This window comes from Citrus sinensis, chromosome 5 (genome assembly GCF_022201045.2).
Source record: "Citrus sinensis cultivar Valencia sweet orange chromosome 5, DVS_A1.0, whole genome shotgun sequence".
Lineage (NCBI taxonomy): Eukaryota > Viridiplantae > Streptophyta > Magnoliopsida > Sapindales > Rutaceae > Citrus > Citrus sinensis.
In genome coordinates this window covers 23,122,568-23,135,606 of record NC_068560.1, presented here as the reverse complement: position 1 = coordinate 23,135,606, position 13,039 = coordinate 23,122,568, and the positions used below count along the sequence as shown (strand labels likewise).

Here is a 13,039-nt window from a genome sequence, read left to right as displayed (position 1 = left end):
TGGATTCTTCGTTTTCCTTGGAATAGACCTCCTCAAACTCCGACAACATGCCCCGCAGCCATTATTATCCATGGCTTTCACTCCACCATAAACATTTCAGTAGCAATCTCCATCGAAACTTCAATAGGCAACACCATTTTCCCAGATTCCCCAGTCCAACAACATCTCCTTTTTCTTTCTTCATTATGCACCCAACATCTCACCAATCTCCTTTACTTTCTCTGCCACCAATAGCTTGATCAAATCGATGACCGCGCCACCAGCAGCTCGAGCCTGAAGATCGACCATCCATCACCGATCTCCTGTGGCTAGCCACGACTTCTTCGGTTATTGGATTGAGTTTGGGATTAGGTTTCGGCCAGCTACGATTTTTTTTTCATTTATTAAGGGCAAAATTGTAGTTTTATATTTGGGGTAAAATAGTCATTTGATCAATTTCCATTAGTTCTCTTAATCGCGTGCAGACGAAGGTGAATGGGTGCAAGAAAATATTACTTTAGGTGGAACTCAGCTAAAAACATTAGGATATGTGTATTTTTAAAAAAAGTAGAAAAAATAAGTAGTCTGGTGCATAATTTTTTTTTTTTTTTAAATCACTAAAAGAGTGTGTTTTCGTGTGTATATCTCTATTGGTGGCATATGTATCAAGTCTTCTCTCTCTCAATGGTCAATAAGAGCTTCAGTTTCATATATGCAGTTTCATGCATGAACAGATTAATTGACTTCATTTCTCTCTCTTTCTCTCTATCTAGCTTGTTCATTTTTGTACTGTAACGAGTTGTTTTTGTTCTCGGAAAACAAAGAAATTGATCATTGATCATGGATTCTCAGTGGCTCAATCAAGAAGCAGCAACCAAAATGAATGGCTACGATCAGAACAATGATGATGGAAAGAAGATTGATCTGACATTGAAGTTAGGGTTACCTAATAGTGATAATGACAGTCAGCATCTTAATTCTCATGAGGTAATTCTTTGTGTTAGACATTCCTTACTTATGTGCCTAAACAATGTGATCTATTATTAAATTGAATTTGAAAATGAAAATCTGAACATAATCTTCAGGAATGATATACAACTTAATATTAGTCTTCATTTTTTTTTAAATTATGATTTCTTGATTAAATCAATCAAAAAACTAATAGAGAAATAATATTTTTCTTTTGCAATTTTGTTAAGAAATGAAGATTAATTAATGTTTGATCAATCAATATGCAGAAAAGAAGCTCCACTTCATATACTTGATAATTTATATCTCTTAGGTTGCACCATCTAATTAGAATGATCTCTTTATTTATTTAATTTTTACGAAGTAGTAATTATCAAATCTGTTTAGATCCATTATTTTGGTAATCTTCTTGTAAAATCTTGGATATACATGGACTGATGGTATGTATAGAATTGTCATCTTTCTTGAATTTTTCTCCTTTTTTATTATCATTTTTTGGCTGCATAATTGGTGTTAACAGATTAGATTGACTGCTCCATATCGATCCAGTTATTAATGACTTCTTAAGCAATTATTTTTTTCTTCAAAAAAATTTTTTTGGTCATCATTTTCATCTTAATATAATTTCAGTCTGTTGCTACTTACTATTAACAAAAACTTGGGGTTAGGGTTGCATTGACGTTTGTCAAATGATTGAGGCGGATTAAAAATAAATGCTTAAACAATATTTTCGGCCAAGGGCGGAGCTACTACAGAGTTTAGGATAATTTTGTTTGTAACTTATAGCTTAAAAATTATTACTAGCAGGCCAAATTTGTAATCTCTTACAAGGACCTGGCCACTTTTACTTTAAAACTTCGATAGTTTCGCCCTTCAACTTTATACCCCAAGATTTGTAGACTGTCCAGAATTTGGTCTCTCTTACCTTTATCAATTTCATATTCCCACTTCTACCTTCATTCCTTATTTAGACTATATATATATATATATATATAATACTAAGTATCAACACTTGTTTGAAGAGCTATGAGTTAACAACATTATATCCTGCAATTTTTTTTCTAACTTTAATCATATCACTTATGAATTGTGATACTAAGTCACATAAATGAGGTTAATATATATATATATATATGCCTTGTTTTAAATCATGATTTTAAATTACAACAACTGGAATCCAATAATAGTTATTGGGAATAATTTGTAATTACGGAGACTTGAACCTATTAGCTAATAATGGTTCTATTAATAACATAAACACGGAGAAACAAAAATTTTGGTACAATGCGAGCTAGTTATAACAGAGAAATTATAAACGAGAGCAGGTTAATATTGTTTGTAATTTATAGCTTAAAAATTATAAATGTAGGAAATGTTCCAATTCCAAATTTTAAAATGTAAGAAAGTCCGACAAAATACATAACCATGCAACTTAAACGCTTTAAATTTTAAGCCCCTATGATTTTAAAGTTTTCGGGCACTTTAAAATTCCATATCAAAAATCCAATATATATATATATATATATATATATATACAGTGCTTATTAGATCTGAGATTAAAATTTACAATTAAGATCTAAGACGAATTTATGGTGTCGTAAATCTGTCCTGAACTTTAATCCCAACTTTAATTTCAGATTGAAAATTTTTCTCATATATATTATTATTTAATGAGCCAATAGTTTCTCTAACATTTTGATTGTTTATATACAGGGAATAACCAACTATGAAATGGTGAATGAAGGAATGAACAATAACACTAACATTGGACAAAAGTTTAATCCCAACTAAATTGCGTGGCCACAATCAAACTTGAGGAACCAACGTAGACAAGCACAATATATGCACCCAAATAATGGCTATGGCTTTAGCACATTTCCTGCAGGCTCTTCTGTAATGGGATCACAACTTCCTAACTCTCCTCTTCACTACAACAACTTAAGCATTAACCCTAATAATAATATTCAGCCTACTGCGACAGCATCAGCGCAAGCATCGATGAAAAGTTACACACTCATCAACGTTCCAGCGTCGAGAAACCAGCAGATGGGCACTCCTAGCTCATCAACGGCAGCTTCACCTCGAAGGATAGCAGGCATTCCAAGGCCGCATAGGTATCCTTATAAAAGATGCAGTAATTATAATTGCAATACTAATGATACTCCTATGTGCCGTAGAGGTCATCTTGGCCCGAAGATATGTAAATTGTTGCATATTATTGTCATTATTACTATTTGTAGCCTCGAAAACAGTAATTCTTTGATGCATCCACATGCATAAAAGAAGGTACAAATTTTGTTTTTGGGGAAAAATTTTGGATGCTTTCGCTAGTGTCTATACACACATACTTTTATCCGTTAGATTCTTGCCATGTGTATTTCTGAACCAACACTTGCGGAAAGAATCTAAGAGATTATATATATATATATATATATAGAGAGAGAGAGAGAGAGAGAGAAATTTCTAATCCAGATTTTTAAAGTGTGAAAAAGTCTGAAAAACGCATAGACAATGTGGTTTAAGTCTTTTAAGTTTTAAGCATCTTAAACTCCATAGTTTTTAAAATTTTATCGAACTTTTCTCACACTTTAAGATTCCAAACTAGAGAACTACTATATATATACATAGAGAGAGAGAGAGAGAGGGAGCATCTAAGATTTTCTCATGTTTTCCAACTATATGGCAAATAAAATGTGACACTATTATGGAGTCCAATTAGAATATAGTAGTTATTTTCCTTATCACCAATATTTACACTCATTAATAAAGTGACGTCATTTGCCACATCATTTGTAATAGTATATGTACAAGAATTGTTCATTATGTGTGAGTATACACACACATATATGTTTTCTAAAGAAAGATTAATTATGAACAGTCGTATTAAATTTAAACTTATCATAAGTTAAACTTGTAACATGAACAAATAGTCCTTAAACTCATATAATACCACTTGCCCACATATGTAAATTAAAGCTTGAAATAGTACTTTTAATCCTATAAATTTTTCTAGTTTTACACTCTCTGCAACGCCTGTGGGATTAAGTACAGAAAGGAGGAGGAGAAAAGGAAAGCAAAAGAAACAGACATCAAATAGTGATCAAGACTCCAACAACCAAACTGCTTAGAGGAATTATTGATGTTAGTCAATTTTGTACCAAAGTTATGCCCCATCTATGAGATGGGATCAAAATTAGCTTTTATGCTTTGTATTAGAACTATTTACTTTTCAGCTATTTTGTCGGTTTTATAAGTTTCTGACAATTTATTTTTTCAAGTTATAAATTGACTTCTTGTGCTTGCGACAATGCTTGTATCCTACCTGTTAGGGGTGGGCACTATTTAATTTGGTTTGGTTCAGTTCGGTTTGGTTTCATTGTATCATATATATTCATTATTCAATAAAAAATATAATATAATAATACACTATTAATACAAAAATAATTTTGAATCTATAAATTAACAAACAATAAACAACATAATAAAATCTAACAATAGTAAATTAACATAATAAATTCCAAAAAAATAATCTAGAAATCCATAAATAATAACCAATATAATAAAATCTAACAATAATAAATTAAAATAATAAAGTTCAACAATAAAATAAAGTGTATGCTATGACATATATAATAGCATGTATTAACTAACAAATAGAAATAAAAAAAGATAAATTATAACCTATTTTTTTTATTTTAATTTTTTCTTGAACCATTTGATTTGATAATTTGGTTCGGTTCAAATAAAAAACTAAACCAAACCAAATTGCCATAATACGGTTCGGTTCAGTTCGGTTCGGTTCAGACTGAACCGAACCAATGCCCTCTGAACCGAACCAAATGCCCACTCCTACTACCTGTTATAAAGCACATTTGTTGGCTCATTGTTTGAATTGGGTAAGGCTAATATTATTAATAATTTCAGCAAGGACACAAACAAAAAGTCAAAAGCCCTCTCCCTTGCCAAAAGCTAAATCCAAACAATTAAGGCACTTAGGCTCACCAAAATCGTCCAATTTACAATCCCTATCAAGTTTAGAATAAAACTATTGAAGTGTGTTCAAATAACTCAATGCAAAGGGATGCCCTCATTGATATATATTCATAAAATATCCAACGACATTAGTCAACTTTCATTCGCTTTTTTCAAAATGTTCTTTTCCCATCCAGAATTGTTATTCACACAATCTTCGCAACCCCTAATCACACAAGTAAGAATTCACCAACCGATTTTATGGGTAACATGTGTAGACATTCAATCATGGGACAATCACAGGTGATCTTCTATATATTCACTCGAAACCTTTAAAACTCATATGGTAATCATTCATCACTACACACACCTGTAAGAACTTCTCCACCATACGAAAACTATCGGCACCTTCGTCAAGCTCAAATTTTTGTTGGTTGCTAACCAACGGAAAGCATGGGAATCTTTGGGCCCCAAAGAGCATGATTTTCGGTCTTGTACTCTACCAATCGATAGGTTCACTGTCACGCCAACCCAATGTTAATGAAGAAAAGAAAACTACAAACAACTACATAAAAAAAGGTCTCCCAAAAATGTGAACGGGCTCATTATACTGGTATAATCTTAAATAACAACAAAGCTTTTTTCAAATTTTTTAATGTTTACTCAACTTGTAAAGGCAAAGTTGATCAGGATTCACCTCGAATCAAAACGATTTCTCCTTTCTTTTCGGAGCTACGAGATTTCTTCTATTATGAGATTTCTAGTTTGATCAAGAGTTATACACTTCTCCCCAAATGATAGGTCCAAAATATTAGTCACTTTCTAAAATCTCCTACCATTGTTAGATACTTTTATGTAGGGTTGGCAAATTGCGGGCTTAGACCAAGCTTTTTCAAGCCCAAGTCCAAGCTCGTGTAATTGGCAAGAAGCCCAAGCCCTCTAAAGCCTGTCCAAACTTAAGATGGTTGGGCTGGGGCCAGGCTTGCGCGGGCCTAGGATGAGCCTGGACAGGGCTTGGACTTTTAATAATTTAATAAAATTTTATTTTTATTTCTTTTTGATTGACTGTTCCTACAGCGTATCAATTATCCACCAAATCTCATAAAAAAAAAATAATAATGTATATATAAGTGAAAATTTTGCTTAATTTTGATGACAAATTAGAGAAAGTGCCGATCAAATAAAAATATGCAAATTACAAGAGATAAAATACGATAAACTAGGTAAATGTTAAATACCCTTTAATAATTTTTAAAAGAATTTGTGGTTGAAACTGAAATACAATGCTTCTTCTTCGTTATCCACTTGCTATGACAACAATGAAACATTCTTCTTCTTCTTCTTCTTCTTCTTCACTCTCTCTCTCTCGATTCTTCCACAAATCTACTCTCCATTACAACATCAACAATGGCTTCAGTAATCTCAAAATTTCTAAAATAATTAAAAAAATCAAAGGTTACTTGGGATGGAGTTGGTGATGGTTTGCTGTTGGTTCGCGTGCGTTGCTGGTGCTGCTGGTTTTGGGTCACGTTGGAGCTGAGATCGCTGCTGCCGCATCGCGTGCGTTCGATTGGCTGTAGCTACATCGCGCTGGTGGTGCTGGTGGGTGTGGGTCGCTGTTGCGTCGCCTGTTTGGTGCTGGACTGCTGCTGGGTTGCTGGATCTGCTGCGTCACGCGTGGATGGTATCGCTGCTGACGGTGGTGGCTCCTTAATTTGGTGTGAGGGTAAGGCTGTAAACATCGGCTGTTCGATGTCGGCGGAGAGTGCAGTGAGAGGCTGATGTAGCGGCTGGAGATGTGGAGATAAATTTAGGGATTTTAGGTTTTGGGAATTTGGTTTCGTTTTGTTTTTTGTTAATTACTTAATCTCGGCTTTTTTTTTATTTCTCAATTTTTTTTTAATTTAAAATTTTTAATAAATTATAATTTATTTCTTAAAAAATATATGTCTGCATTATATTATAAAGCCCATACTTAAGTCTGGGCTTTTGTGGAAGGCCCTTAACTAGGCCCACTACGTCTGGGCTTTACAAGGTGAGAGCCCTTGTCCTTAATTTCAAGCCGCGGGCTGGGCCTAAAGCTCGAGGGCCTGGGTCGGGCTGCACGGGCTTGGGTCGATCCAAACGTTTTTACCAATCTTACTTTTATGTAATTTATGAAATATTACAACCTCGATGTTTGGACTATAAAGATGCCTAGCAATGAGTTCCACATTATTCTGAGATTTTCTTTGGATTTTTGAAAAAAAAGATAAAAGTTCTATAAAATTATTTTTGAACTCAAAACAGAGTCCCTTTTTTTCCATGATCTAGTTTTAGCAATATTTATGTACGCATAAAACATAAGTCTAAATTTTGAATCACCCGTTAGAGGCCCAAGCTGTGGGTTACAACTTTTGGTTTTGGCCTGAAAATGGGTTTGAGAAGGAAAAATTATGTTTTTCTTAAAAAAACCAATTTGGTTTTCTGATTTCCCCTCATTCTCCCAATTTTAATTTTCTTAAATTTTTTTAAAAAGAAAAATCCATAGAAATTTGTCTGGGACTTGAAACCAACTCTCGTGTTCCCTATGTTCTAGTTTGTAAAAAATGAGCTCAAAATTCTAAAAATGTCCTTTAAAAGCCTAGAACTATGTGCTATAACCTTTAGCTTTGGGCCCAAAATGGACTTGAGAAAAAAGTTAATTTTTTTCCCCAAAACTAATTTGGTTTTCTATCGTAACAGTCCTTCTTAGACCATGCAGAGGCCTTTCAAAGAATTTCACATTATTCCAAAATATTTTCCCAATCCTTTTGGGGTTTTCTTTGATTTTTTTTTAAAAAGACCAAAAATTTCAAGGAAATTATTTCATAGCTCGAAATCAACTCTTGTTTTTTTCTTGTGCTCCAGTTTCGACAATATTTACATGATGGCAAAGAATATTTTCAAAATTCTAATTTTAGAGGCCTAATTAGTTTCACATTATTTCAAAAAGTGTCATATTTTTGGGATTTTTTTTTAAAAAAAAGATAAAAAATTGTGTAGAAACTATTTTGGGACTTGAAACTAACGCCTGTCTTTTTAAATGCTCTATTTTCCATAACATTTATGTATGTACAAAAAATCAGCTAATCATTAGGAGTTTCCTATTTAAAAGCCCAAAACTTGTTTTATAGCCTTTGATTTTGGACACAAAATGGGCTTGAAAAGAGAATTTATTTATTTTATTCAAATCACCAAATAGAAGACTTTAAGCGTATTTCCAATGTAGCACTAAACCTAAAATAAAATCACCTTTTCCACCATTTTTGGTGTAAAATACTTCTCCAATGTAACACCAACATCAACACCAAAATGGTGTAATGAATAGTGTTGCACCATATTTGGTGCTAGAGAAAAAAAGTATCAAATATCTTTATTACTTTATCTTATTTACATATATGCCCTATTTTATATAATATTTTAAGTTATTATTATTATTTTTGTTCTTTTTTAATTTTTGAATATTATACTAATATTTTAAATAAAAAATATTCAACAAAAAAATTAATAATAAAAATAAAATGCCAATAACGTTAATTACTAGATTACATATTACAAAATTAAAAATACAAAATTAAATTAACACAAATTAAAAAAGTTACTACTACTAGCATAAATTAGAACAATTATTTAGTAAAGTGAGACATCATTATTAGATCCTCCAATATCATCAAAATATTGGCAAATGTTATTGGAAGTATTTTGAGATGCTTGGCCTTGCTGAGATCTTCCCTGCAAAATCTTAATTTGTTTATTTTAAAAATATTGACGTAAGCTCCGATCACTTATCGAATTTAAATCTTTAAGTAGAATTTTGTTTTCTTCACGATATGTGATCATCTCTAATTTTTTTTTCTCATTTTGGACTCGTATAATTTGAATTTGATAATTGTGTTGCCTATCTTCACTCCATTTTTTTGAGAATTTCATAAAGTCGTCGATTGTCTTCTTTAATAGTATCAATAACTAGTGAATTTTGATCTTCAACTTTCCTTTTTCCTTTTGCCTTCTTTACTCCAATGGGTCATTGAGTAGAACAATCGTCAACATGTTCATCATTTATATTTAGTGAAAATGATGATAGACCAGGATATGGCATGCACATTTTGGTTTGCCCGGTTTAAGTAATGACATTAATGTGTTGGAGGCATCCCATCTTTTTGCCAACCTTGCTTCAGGTATTGCTCCTCCTGCTCATTATGTCATTAAAGAGAACGAATATAATATGAGTTATTATTTAGCTGATGGTATCTACCCAAAATGGTCTACTCTTGTACAAACTATCTATGATCCACGTGGTCTTAAAAAGAAATTATTTTCCATGAAACAAGAAGCATGTCAGAAAGATGTAGAACGTGCATTTGGAGTCCTTCAATCATGTTTTGCAATTGTTGCTGGACCATCACGTTTTTGGAACAAACATGTGTTACATGATATAATGACTGTTTGCATTATTATGCACAATATGATAATCGAAGATGAACGTGATGTTAATGCAACAATTAATGATTGGATGCAAGCCCAAATACCAAGCGTTGATATGAGCATAGATGAGAATACTAGATTTCAAGAATTTCTTGCTCGACACAAACAAATCAAGGATAAAGAGGCTCACATTGCACTCCGAAATGCACTAATTGATCATTTATGGGATGAATTTAGTAATTTGAATAACTAGAGTATTATTGATATTGTATTGTATTTTTCCATATTATTGTTGTTATTTATTGTTATTGTATTTTTCTATATTAATGTAATGTTTAATTTTCATAATGCACTTATTATTGTTATTGTATTTTTCTATATTAATGTAATGTTTAATTTTCATAATGTACTAATTTAGTTAATTAAATGCAAATTTAATAATTTTCTATATTTTTTATTAATCGATATAAATTACTTATTACTTAATTATCTATATTAATAGTAATATTTATTGTGTTAATTGAATTAATTCTTGGGAATTAAAGGAATAAAAAGAAGAATATTCTTTTTGGTGTAAAATTTGGTGTAAATGGGTTGAAGATGAAATAGTAATTTGGTGTGAAAAAAGTATATTTTTTGTGTTGGTGTTACACCAAAATGGTGTTATGCATTAGAAATGACCTAAAAGAATTTCACATAATTATGACAAGTTCTCCTAATTTTTTTTGAGATTTTCTTTAATTTTTGAAAAAAGACCGAAAACTCCGTGCAAATTATTTTGGGGCATGATATCGACTCCCTTTTTTTTTTTTTTTTTTTCTATGCCCTAGTTTCAACAATATTTATATGCATTAAAAAAATCAGCTCCAAGTTCAAAAATCACCCTTTAGAGGCGCAAGACCATTTGCTATTGCCTTGGTTTTTGGCCCAAACTGGGGATGAGAAGAAAAGTTATTTTTCTTTGTAAACCAATTAGTTGTCTTCCAACAAAACCATCTTTAGACCATAAAGGTGCTTCCTAATGAGTTTCACAGCATCTCAAGCAACTATTCTCATAGAATATACAAGGATTCTCTACAAAAAAAAAAAAAAAAAGGACTCTTGAATAAGTCATAATTGCATAACTTATCTCTGTCCTATGAGAAAGACCTCCTTAAAAAGATGAGGTCATACCACATAAGAAGAAATAATAGAAGGAAAGTTTAGCCAATTTTTTGGGATTTCTTCAAATTTTCAGATAAAAAATCCAAAATTGGGTAGAAATTATTTCGCGGCTCTCACATTCTTTCAAATACTCTAATTTCAAAAATATTTACATTCAGGCAAAAAATCAACTTGGGATTTTGATTTCACCTTTGGAGACCCAAAATAGTGTGTATAACTTTCGATTTTAGGTACAAAATGATTTCGAAAAAAAATAAGGTTTTCTTTAAAAATCAGTTTGGTTTTCTTCCACCAAAACCCTCTTTCTCTAATACTTTCATATCATTCCGAAAAGTTTCTCATATTTTCTCAGGTATTTTTTTTTTTTTCAGAAAAAAGACCTAAAATTCCTTAGAAATTATTTTGGGGTTTGAAGTTGACTCTCTTTTTTGTATAATCTAGTTTCATAACTACTTACATTAGCGTAAAAAATTGGTTCAAAATTTTGAAATCACCCTTTAGAGGCCCATATATATATGTGTGTGTGTGTGTGTGTGTGTGTTTACCACATACTTTTAACTTTTATGTAAAATAAAATTGCCTATATTTGATACAAAATTTTTAATTAGTTCATAACTGCTTTTCCAATTACCATGATGTTTATTTTAATTTAACATCTAAAAATTGGTGGTAATAACTAATTCTTTTAATTCTTTTATTTTTTATTATTCTGAAAACCTTTTTTTTCAAGCTCATACTCATTTGAGCTTTAGTCTGTGCGGTTTAAAACAGAAATGGTAATGAAAGGATTATGAGATGGTTGAGATAAAAATTATATTTTGAATGTTATTTAAAGCACTCTTTTGATAATTAACTACAATCAAATAATAACGGTAATAAAATTACTCTTTTGAACTATTTCAAAAATTATTCCAAATCATTTTCAAGCTCACTCGAGCTTGACTGCGTGACTGTTTCTAAAAGTAATTATAACAACACAATTACCCTATATTTGCTCCTTTTTAAAGTATATAGTTAATTCAAAAATATTATGATAAGGTTGTGGTAAAATGTTAAAAGATATTCAAAATCAGTTTTTAACCTCACTTGAGCTTGAGCAAAAAATAATTGAATTGCGCGCACGGTGATAAAGTGAAGAGCTAAGGCCATATCAGATTATTGTTATGAAATAATCATAACAATACAGTTGCCATACTTGCGTTGCTTTTGTAGTAAGTAATTAATAAGAAGTATCATGATAAGGTTTCGCGGTTGCGGTTAATTTTTTAGACGGTAATATTTAATAAATGAGCTTTTTAAAATTTTAAAAAAGAAAAAAACTTTAAAATTAAATAATTAAAAATACACTACATTATGCGAAATCATTTTTCTAGCTTGTGTGAGCTCGAGCATTATGAGAGGGCTGCATCAAAATTTTAATAAACAAAAAAAAAATTAAGCTGTTTTATAATTTAAAAAATCAAATTATCACAAAATAAAATTATTCAGGAAGTTTATTCGGAGCCATGATAGACTATATATGTATTTCTTACACCAATACTTGCGATCATCATTAAATCGTGGAGTAAATATATTTTCGATCCATTAATCTTAAAAATCTTATATAGATTTTATATATTTCTTAAGAACTAATGCGCCTGGAATATTAAGCTTCAATGTTCTTATATTATTGAACGATCACTCACTAAGGCCCTATTTATTATCGAGGTTGGGCAGCACTAAAATATTTAATAAATATTAATTGTTATAACTTGAAAGTTAAGTTGTTTTGATTTATCACTTGTAAGATGAAGAACCTGTAAGGTTTTTATTAATTTTTTGTCAAAATTATTATTAAAAGCCATATTTAGTTACTATTAATGTTTATTTCATAAATACTGCTCTTTTTCTATAGTAGCTATAATTTAAAATTTACAAGACATTAATATCAAACGCTCTTATACAATATGTGAACATACGAAAAATTGTCCTTGGATTTGATACTTTCTTTCTCGTTAATTTGTTTTCTATCCATTTGAATCGATTGGGAGATGATGCTCTGTGTTCAGTGTTGTTGATCATTTTTTTTTTCGCAGTTCATTGAATGTCCAAGTTTGGTCAAGGGTTTATGATTATTATTATTATTTTTTTTTTGTGGATGAACTTCGTAACACAATTAAATCTTTGTAAAAGAATTGGGTCCTATCGGATTCAAGACCAGTAGGTTAAGGGTTTAAATAAATAAAGTTTTTTGAAAAATTTCAGCTTGTCCAATTCGAACCAGCATGTATATATCCTTCCAAGTTTTTTTTTTTTAATTTATGTAAAATTTTCCTTTTAGATCTTTGATGAACAAAAGCTTAATAATGTTTACGTTGTTCATGTTTATATGATTAGATTGCTGGTCATTCATGTCCAAATTAATCAGATCTATAGTTAGATCATGCATCTCAATGGAAATTGAACTTAGATAATTGATATATGAATTAAGAATATTATTATAATATCTGTCTAAATTTTCTCATCTAAT

General features: G+C 30.9%; 1 protein-coding gene and 1 pseudogene across 2 annotated transcripts in view; one reads left to right on the top strand and one right to left on the bottom strand.

The window, feature by feature from the left end:
- The window catches only part of LOC107176220 (uncharacterized), a 94,768-nt pseudogene that overhangs the window by 12,510 nt on the left and 69,219 nt on the right, over positions 1-13,039 (top strand).
- The window catches only part of LOC102613531 (transcription elongation factor TFIIS-like), an 86,956-nt gene that overhangs the window by 14,479 nt on the left and 59,438 nt on the right, over positions 1-13,039 (bottom strand). The gene's annotated exons all lie outside the window — the stretch shown is intronic.